Source organism: Alosa sapidissima, chromosome 3, assembly GCF_018492685.1.
Source record: "Alosa sapidissima isolate fAloSap1 chromosome 3, fAloSap1.pri, whole genome shotgun sequence".
In the NCBI taxonomy this organism is placed as follows: Eukaryota; Metazoa; Chordata; class Actinopteri; order Clupeiformes; family Clupeidae; genus Alosa; species Alosa sapidissima.
In genome coordinates, this window is record NC_055959.1 from 41,398,312 (window position 1) to 41,408,130 (window position 9,819).

Sequence of the window (9,819 nt, forward strand, 5' to 3'; positions counted from 1 at the left end):
AAGACCAAGTTGGTGGTGCGACGCCCTGTGTCTCTCCGGATTTTGTAAATTACTGGTAAAAATGGTTGTTTATTTCAAGTATTTTCGGTAAAAACAGTTTAGCGTACATATTGTACCCCTGACAGGAACTTTTGGACATTGGTTCCTGCAATCCCGACATCTTAATCAATGAGACCCACGAACTCTGCCACACGGACCGAAAGGAACTTCAGACGGTCCAGGAAACGTAAACAAAGGGGATCTCGTGGAGGAGTTTGAGCTAAAGCTAAAGCTAACTCCACATCGACTCCTCTTCCAAGCCTTTTCCTTGCCAGTGTTCGCTCCCTGACACACATACACACACACACACACACGCACGCACGCACGCACGCACGCACACACACACGCACGCACGCACGCACACACGCGCACGCACGCACGCACGCACGCACGCACGCACACACACACACACACACGCACATACACACACACACACACGCATGGACTGCAACAGCAACAGCATGCTTTTCACCACACACAGAATGATTATGGACTGCAACAGCAACATCATGATTTTCACAGAAACTTGTCTTAACAGCGAAATACCCAACAACGCTATCGAGCTAGCTGGACGCTGCATTCTCCGTGCCGACAAAACAGCTGACTCCGGTAAGACCAGAGGTGGGGGTTTGTGCATTTATGTTAACAAAACGTGGTGCACGGACACCACCATCACCGAGCACGATTCATTGGCGCTTGCATGTTCGGCCTTATGTCTACGTGCGCACCTGAGGCTACTTAGCTACTAGAGAAATAATTTCCCCTGTTTGTATGTTCACTGCAAGTTGGCCTACCATAACTTACCAACTCTGCACTGTAGACCCTAACTGGCTATTTATATTTTTCTGTGAAATAAGCAAATGTATTTGTTCAACTTTATGAAGCAGAATTACGCATAGGCTACTTGGAACATAACACATTTGACAAAGGACAGATGTATGTTGCTAGTGACAAAATATTAACTTCAGTGTTTTACGATGTCTTTGTCATGGGGAAGTGTTTTTCCCCATGCATTTATTCTAGGTTACTGTCAGTGACTGCCGTGAGAGAAGCGGGTTCTGTGTTTCGTTCATGTCAGTGACTGACGCGAGAGAAGCGGGGTCTGTGTTGTGTTGCGTTGCGTTAATTTATTTTCATTGGGCATGCCGTGCCGTGCCGTCCACAGCTCTTCAGTTCTGACAAAGCCAAAATTACTCCTTTTGAAACAATGAGTGCAGGAAGCGCGTTTGTATGGTTATATTGCTTGACGGGGGGGATCCCAAGCAGCTTTCAGCCATAAGGCTACTTTGAGAACATTTCAATTCACCCGGCACTAATATTCAAAATGTTGAAAACTATTTCGGCATAGCCTAGAAAGCAGTTAAATGGAATGTTAGTTGTAAACAAACGAGCTACTTGGTGAGGCTTGGCCTCACAGATGCGCTCGTGCCTTAGATGGCAAGAAAAATCTTCACGATAGGCCTATTAACTAACCACCCGATTCACGTTGGCTGGGGGGAAGGGGGGCCATCAGACATTTGTGCCCAGTTAGTCCGGCCCTGCCCCCAACAAATCACACCTTCCCACCTCTGACAGCTTAAAAGAAGTCAAGAGGACTCCTTACTCACAGACCTATTCACAAACCTGCGGCATTTTGCCGTGTTTTGAAATCCTATGCAGCTACAGGAGCTTCCAATCGTGAGGAAGCAATTTTGCATTGTAGGCATAACTAACATGCAATAACACCGCCAACAACAACCAAAACTAGGCTAATCATTGTCAACATGTAAATTAAATGTAACATTATTGTGAATCAAATTAAAATGTTCTCTTTTGCAAACGTAGGCATAGTAACAGAATAATTTAATAATGTTACAAAGATACTACATCAATCCGTTTCATTAGGCTACTAGGCTATTTGTTTTGCCTTGATTCATTTAGGCTAGGCCTTTTTATTCAGGGGCCGTATTCACAAAGAATTTTAAGGCTAAAAGTAGCTCCTAACTGGCGAATTTAGGAGCAACTCTTAAAAATAATGGGCGTATCACTCCTAACTTTAGGACTCCTAATTTTCTCACAAAAAGTAATTCACGAAGCATTTTAGACCTAAAAGTAGCACCTAAGTCTGGGACAACTTAAGTCGAGAGGACTCCTAACTCACTAACGGCTCCCACACACAGCTGCGTTCCGTCAACGCATTCCAGTGGGTGTTCCCGACGGTAGCTATGCAAATGACTTGAAGTAAAACCGTAATGTGATTGGTTGGTGCCGTCCGTAGATTGGCTTGATTGGCCGGTGCCGTCTGTCGGTGCAGCAACAGCTGAACTCCTCAACGCGAGCAGCGGGAGAAACGCGACGCGACGGACCCACAATTCAGTTCGGCAACGGATCACGTGAGCCCATTTAAAGTGAATGGGATGCGTCTCCAGCAACGCGATGCACGCAGCTGTGTGTGGGAGCCGTTAGACCTATTCATAAACAGCTTTTTTGTGGCATTTTACGTTGCGATGTTTTTAAATGCGTAGCCTATGCGCAACAGGAGCTTCCAATCGCTTCCAATTCACACTACTTGTGTAGCGCACACATTCTCCGACCTGTCACCTGTCACTCATCATCGGAAGAGAGGTGTTTGGAATTCCCGCGTTACAATCGTCAGCCAATCAAGGTGGTCACTTCAGTCAAGCTCGTGCATGAGTAATGACGTCATCCATAGCCACGAAGACTCACTCCTAGTTTAGGAATTGTCTGAAAGGCTTTGTGAATAACTTTTAAGAGAAAACTCCAAGCTAAAATCTTTAAGTGCGATTTAGGAGTAGCCTACTCCTAGTAGTAAGATAAAAGCCTTTCTGAATAGCCTACGGCCCCAGTTATTCATCATCTTCTGTCCTTGTGTATCGCACGCATTCTGAGACCTGTCACCTGTCACTCATCATCGTAAGGGAGGTGTTTGGAATCATGCCCGCGTTACAATCATCAGCCAATCAGCCAATCAAGGTGGTCACGCTTGCCCATTTACCCAAATTAATGGTCGAATATTACTGATGATCATTGTTATTTAAGAACATTCAGTGTGCATAGGGTACCAAAAACATCTTGCTCTTAAAAAGGATTATAACGCACATTCTGGCGGGTCTGTTATTCAGGGCCTGTCCACACGGAGACGCTTTTTGGGTTAAACACAGAGGTTTTGCTTCGTCTTGGCCGAGCGTCCAAACGAATTCTGTAAACGCACTGCCCGAAACCGCACTTTCTTGAAACCTGGTCCCAGAGTGGAAAAATCTGAAACCGTAGCCCGTTTGAATTCGTTTAGACAGCGAAACCGCACATCCTGCTTGCGTATCGATGATGTCATCGCCACACCTCAGCTGCCCTGGAGTTGCACTTATAGTATTGCCTAACAATACTAGTTTTCATACATGACATTACCTACGATTACACTCCGTAAGATAAATATCACAACTGGTGCTGCGCAGCGCCGATAGCTTATGACTTGGTGGACTGAACACTGTTTTTCCCGGTGTTTTTTATGCATTCTAGCTTTCTAGCAAGTTATTAGGAAAGTGCGGTGTAAGTTTAGGCTACATTAATTTGTGCGTAGTGCCAATGTCATTCATTTATTTTACATGTCTTACAACATATATACATGCATTCACAGTCGAGTGAAATCAGATATAAGCATACAAAGACGCTTAGAACTCACGCTAAGCCGATGGTAGCACACTGAATGCAAATGCGCGATTTGATGCAGGCAAAAGTATTGACTGTTACTAACGAAGGTTTTATAGCAATATTATAAATGTGGCGACAGAATAGCCTAGAACTTGGGTAAGCCTTGTGTTTAGTAGCCTAATTGCGGTGATAGCCAAAACTAATGTGAATCACGGACTATCCTACAACCAAAGAAAGTAAAGGTGATTAGTAGGCCTACCTGCGTTAGCCAAATAAAGGACAGGACTGCACCCTTCACAAACCGTAAAATAAAGTGTATTAGTTTTACAGTTGACTACAGTTGACAGTTCACCATCAGTCCACACAAACAATTCTGGTTTCCTTGCACTAGCCATTTCGTCATAGCCTATTCTGTCTGTTTGTAAAGCGCAAGTTTTGGTCAATTTCTGTAAAGAAACAGTGCCACCTATAGGCCTGTGGTATGAAGTAATGTGTTGAGTCGTGTTGAGATGGATCCATTTGGACGCAAATATTCTTGATACGGTTCCAGGGAAGACGGAGATAAAAAAGATCGGTTTGGTATGTGTGGACTAGGCCTTACTGTAGGCTGCGCAAACCACAGGCCTTTATTTTGGGCATTCATTCATTCATTCATTCATTCATTCAACCTTTATTTATTCTCGGAGGGTCATTGAGGGAAGCCCTCATTTTCAATGAAGCCGAGATTACAGAAGCGAAGCAAAGCGCTCCACAAACAAGACAACATTCGAGGCCTTCTGTTGAAGAATTTTATATAAAGTCTGCGCTAACAGTAATCCTCCTGCCCCTGATAGGCCTACCACAGCTGTGGATAGTGTGGAATGTTCAAGTAATAACAATCCAATGTGTGTCTCAATTGTCCCCCGCTGACCACCTCACACATTTCTCTAGATTTTGCAACAAACTTACATGACACAATGCCATAAAATATGCCAGTTTTAGGACACAGAATAATGTTTGTAATGATACCAGGTAGGCCTACGTTTAACAGTAACAAGTGTAATGAGCTATTCATTGTCGAAGGTGCATGGTGAAGTGAAATTCTTACTTTGGAAAACAAACATTTGCCGATATCATCGCCGATCATCAGAATATTGCAACAGATTCTGTGTTCTGGACTGCAGGTAACTTGTTAAGCCAGTGGTTCTCAAACTTTTATTTCATTCCCCACTTTGATCAAGGGGCATGACTGATGATAGTGGAGATAACGTGTTATCCCGAGGCTTTTGCCAGTCAGCATCTTCGACGGTAGTCTATTAAAAATATACGTTTTCGATGTCCCAAACGGAGAGCCATACTTTATTGTTTTTAACGATCTCTATGCTACTCACAAAAATGTAGGCATGGGGACATGATGAAGTAGGCTATCCAACTGTCGTGTGTTAAATTATTGTGATTACGAGCCAGTGGTTTTCAAACATTATGCGTGACTCAGACATCTAACTAAATGCAACAGGCTCATATCGTCCTCGCATTCGCAAAATGAGGACCAGTGTTTTGTCAAATTGCAAATAGCTATTCGTTTTAACGATTTTTTTTATGATAGTAGCCTATACAAAAAGCACTTCATACTATCTTAATCTTGGAATATGGGGAGGGAAGTGGCGCGTCTGCAGTCAGCCAAATATGAATGTAATTCTGCGGCATAAAGCAGATGTATTTGTTTATTGTACAGAAAAATAAAAATGACATTGAAAAAAATGACAGCAGTCAATTGACTACATTGCAGTCAAGAAGTAGGGCAAATTAAGACACTGTTTTGATTTGCGTAGTTGCGTTACCCCCAACACTGACAATAACATAGACAGCAAATTAAGATATTTTTTCGTTTTGTGGAGCGGCACCGGTAGGCTATCAAAAGCAGATTTCGATTTTCGCTACCACCGTGTAGTCAAGCCTTAAGCCATACCCAAGTAGCCTTAATCGAGGTAATGTTTAATTACGATTTATTTTGTTATTGAATTCGTAGGCTGGGATTCCTCTCGGTAACCTATTAGGTCTAAAGGTAGCCTAGCCTCCTGCTTTTTCAGAAGGGGCGGCAGTCAGGCTACTGACAGAGCGATGTACAGTGGCAGAGCGACGCACAGTGGCTGAAAGTGGTACTAAAGCTTCACGCAGCTTCACGCCTCGTAATGCGCGACTGAAGTGGCCATTTGAAAGCGATGCCCACTGTAAGGCTGCTGGTCCTGATTTAGTTTTTTTTTTTTTTACTTTAAATGAGCCAGCCAAGTCAATGAACAAAAAACTGAATGACAATTTACCTTGAAGTTGGATTAAAACAAAATGCGCTCCTCCGGCCAGAGACCCAGGAGATCATGCCGAAAATGTACTGAGCTAGAACAGAGGATTTCTACTTTGGAATCAAAGATGCATGCCCTTCCATCAACGACAGATGAACTACGAGAGGCATCTCATGAAGTGAGTACAGCAACTACTGGAAATGCAGAGAATGTAACCCAGCAGTCTAATATCACTGCTAATAGAGCAGATGAATGCATCGACCTCACAAAGGGAAATGTGAGTACAGAGCCTTGGCACAGGCAAGGTGCCAGACCAAAAAACAAAACACGTAATACAAGAACTGTAATTACCTCAACACCAGTAAATTCAGATGTTAACTTCAGGCCTCGTATCAGAAATACAGACAGATCAGCAAACTACTACAGGGCTTGTGGTCCTAAGGGAAGCCCACAGCCCCTAACACTAGGGAACAGATTTGAATGCCTCCAAAGCAGGCAGCAATCAAACCACAACAATAGAAAGATGGGCACAGACAAGAAGCAGCACTCGACACCTATTCATCCCACAACCCTCGTTCTAGGCGACTCTGCTGTGAGACATACAAATGGGGAAAGGATGATTGTATGTTGTTTCCCAAATGCTTCAGTGTCTGACAGAAAAAACAATCCAAGTCAAGTCAAAATATGCAACTATCAAGCGCATCATTGTGCATGTTGGAGCAAATGACATCTACAGAGAACAGCTGTATGTCAAAGAAGATTTCAAGGAACTTTTAGATAGATAGATGATGGATAGATACTTTATTGATCCCCGAGGGGAAATTCAGGAGGTCTCAGTAGCATACAGACATCACACACAACATGCACTTACAGCAGAAATGGTAAATATAAGTATAAGTATAAACATATAACCAAACTCCACTGTACAATAGAGACAGTAGGAGATAAGAAAAACTAAATACTAAATATACTATATAAATAAATGTAAAAAATCCAGTGTGCTTGAGGGTGATCAAGCATGAGGGTGATCTCGGCCCTATATGAGCTTGGAATACAAATTTTCATCAGTGGCCCACTCCCAGCAGAGGGAAGCTTTGTATTTTCCAGACTATTCAGTTTAAACACCTGGCTCGCAAAAACATGCTTTTCAGTTGGGATGAATTTTATTGACAATTTTAACCTTTTTTGGAATCGCAGGGAATACTTCAGACCAAATAGCACAGAGCTGAGTTGGACTGGGGCCAAGATCTTAACCGAATACTATCACCTCTCTCTCCTGCACCCAACATTTTTTCTGCCAACCTTGAGCCGAGCCTCTGATAAGCGCTCAGTGGCCATACAGACGGAACAAGCGGATGACATCAACATCTCAGCTAAACCAAAACACTCTGCACAGGCTGAAACAGAGATATGCCCAACCCCCCCTGCTGTGGGGCCCTCTGGTAACCACCCGCTAGCCTCCATATAAGCCTCCAGATAAGATGGCTGCTGCTGAAATGACTCAAAGTCAATCACTGGCGTCAAACTCCCTGGAATCTCAGCTGCTGAGAGGATATCAGAAAGGAAGGGTCATGTTGTAACACCAGTACCAATACCCCTCCCCACCTCTGTCGTCTCCTTGTCACCACAAAGACACAACAACATGGAATACACTACTGGAATACATGCTGAAAGCGGAGCGTCTGCAACAAACTTCCCAGAACCTCAGCAGGCAGATGGAGACTCTGGATCAATTTTCAACCCCAACCTCCTTGATTTCCCATCACCACCCACACCCAATCACGTCCCCACCCAATCAAACTCCCCAGGCCACACAAACCCCCCTAATCTCCCATCCCCACCCACACCCCGTCATCCCACCACCCACTCAAACTCCACAGGATCCCCTGAATACCCATCACCATCCCCACCCAAGCACATGATGTTCCCTGCAAGAATGGAGAGACTGCTACCAGTAGCCATGCAGAGTTTTACTAGACCAAGATCATTAGCACCAAAGAAGCGAAGGGCACCTCCCCCCCCTCGCCCTTCCCCTCCCCGTTTAGAAGGATCTCTTAAGCAGCAGCAACCGCTTAGTTCATTTTCTCAGCCGGCATATAGCATGGAATGTGCAGTGGAAAATACAGATGGCAGCAGCAGGGGACAATTATATGATGACTGTATTGCATGATATTCTCAGGGTCCCTGCAATATAAATGGTACTGAGAACAGTTTTGAGAACATGCCGGGACCCAGTAAGCCCATGACATTCTCTATTCCTGTATTGACAAGAAATAGAACACTAATGCATCGAGCTTATAGGGTAAACCAGTCCAATCTCCTACCCGTACCACATCAACCTCAGATTTCCCCCATGGATCATATTTCCCCAACACTTACAGCAAAACTAGCACTCTCCTAGTCTTCTACTCAGATTTTATTACTGACAATGTACAGGCCTCCAAAACATTCAGCTAAAGTTTTTCTTGAAGAGCTAGGTGAACTGCTATCAGTTGTTTGCATAGAGTTTGACTGTCTTATTATATCAGGGGATCTAAACTTGCATGTGGATAATCCTGAAAACAATTATGCCAAGGAATTCATTGCACAAATCGATACTTTCTCCCTAACACATGTACAGGGGCCAACACACTCTCTCGGCCATACCCTCGACCTTGTTATCACAAAGGGTCTCGATGTCTCGACAGCTGTTGAAGACCTGGCCTTATCTGATCATTTCTGCGTGTTCTTTGATGTGTCTATGTCCCCACACACTCAAAACACAGCTATGATAGTAAAAAGGAGAATCATAAATGATCAGACAAGTGCTCTCTTTGAGCAAGCACTTTCACTAAAGTCAAGTCAACTGTCAGACTCTGAAGACTTATTTGATCACTTTAATGCAAAAATGGCAAACATTATGGATGACATTGCTCCATTACAATTCAAGAAGGTTAAGGACAAACAGAAAGCACCATGGAGGCAAAATCTAGCAGTTAAACTTCTAAAAAGAGAGTGTAGGAAGACTGAAAGAAAATGGCGTAAATACAAACATCAGATCTACTATGAAATCCATAAAGAGATGCTCCGCACATATATAACTCTGAAATATGCAAAGCAAGACAGTCTTTCTTTTCTAACATTATCAATAGAAGTTCAAATAACACTCGTATTCTATTTTCAACAGTTGATAAGTTAACAAATCCCCCCTCACAATTAGCGCCTGAACTTCTCTCAACTAATAAATGCAATGAGTTTTCATCTTTTTTTAAAGGTAAAATTGACAAAATCAGACTCACATATCTGCTCAATTACAAATTCAACAACCTGAACTTCCAGCAACAAACAGAGGGAAACTAAACTTGATGTCAGGGCAAATCACAGCACTGAAACAGCTCTCATTAAAGTTTCCAATGACATACGCCTCAACACAGATTCAGGTAAAACATCAGTCCTAGTGCTACTGGACCTTAGTGCAGCATTTGACACTGTTGATCACAATATTTTACTACACAGACTAGAACACGGGGTTGGATTTACAGGCATAGTTATCAGCTGGCTAAAATCATATCTACAAGAAAGGAGCTTCTTTGTTGCCATCGGTAACTGTACCTCAACACCAACGTCCTTGACCTGTGGTGTTCCCCAGGGGTCGATCTTGGGGCCACTATTATTCAACCTCTATATGCTCCCACTTGGACAAATCATTCAAAATAATTTGATTTCATATCATAGCTATGCAGATGACAAATGACAAATTTACTTAGCTCTATCACCAAATGACTATGGTCCTCTTGAATCTATGTGTCAGTGTATAGAACAAATCAACACCTGGATGTCTCAATTTTCTTCAGCTGAACAAAGAAAAAACTGA

General features: G+C 43.2%; 1 protein-coding gene across 1 annotated transcript in view; it reads left to right on the forward strand.

Moving 5' to 3' along the window:
* The first annotated feature begins 511 nt into the window (after positions 1–511).
* LOC121706223 (disintegrin and metalloproteinase domain-containing protein 11-like) overlaps positions 512–9,819 on the forward strand; it is a 95,908-nt gene continuing 86,600 nt past the window's right edge. The window contains exon 1 of the mRNA XM_042087758.1: positions 512–648. The gene's annotated coding sequence lies outside the window, so the exon portion shown is untranslated. The remainder of the gene's footprint in view (positions 649–9,819) is intronic.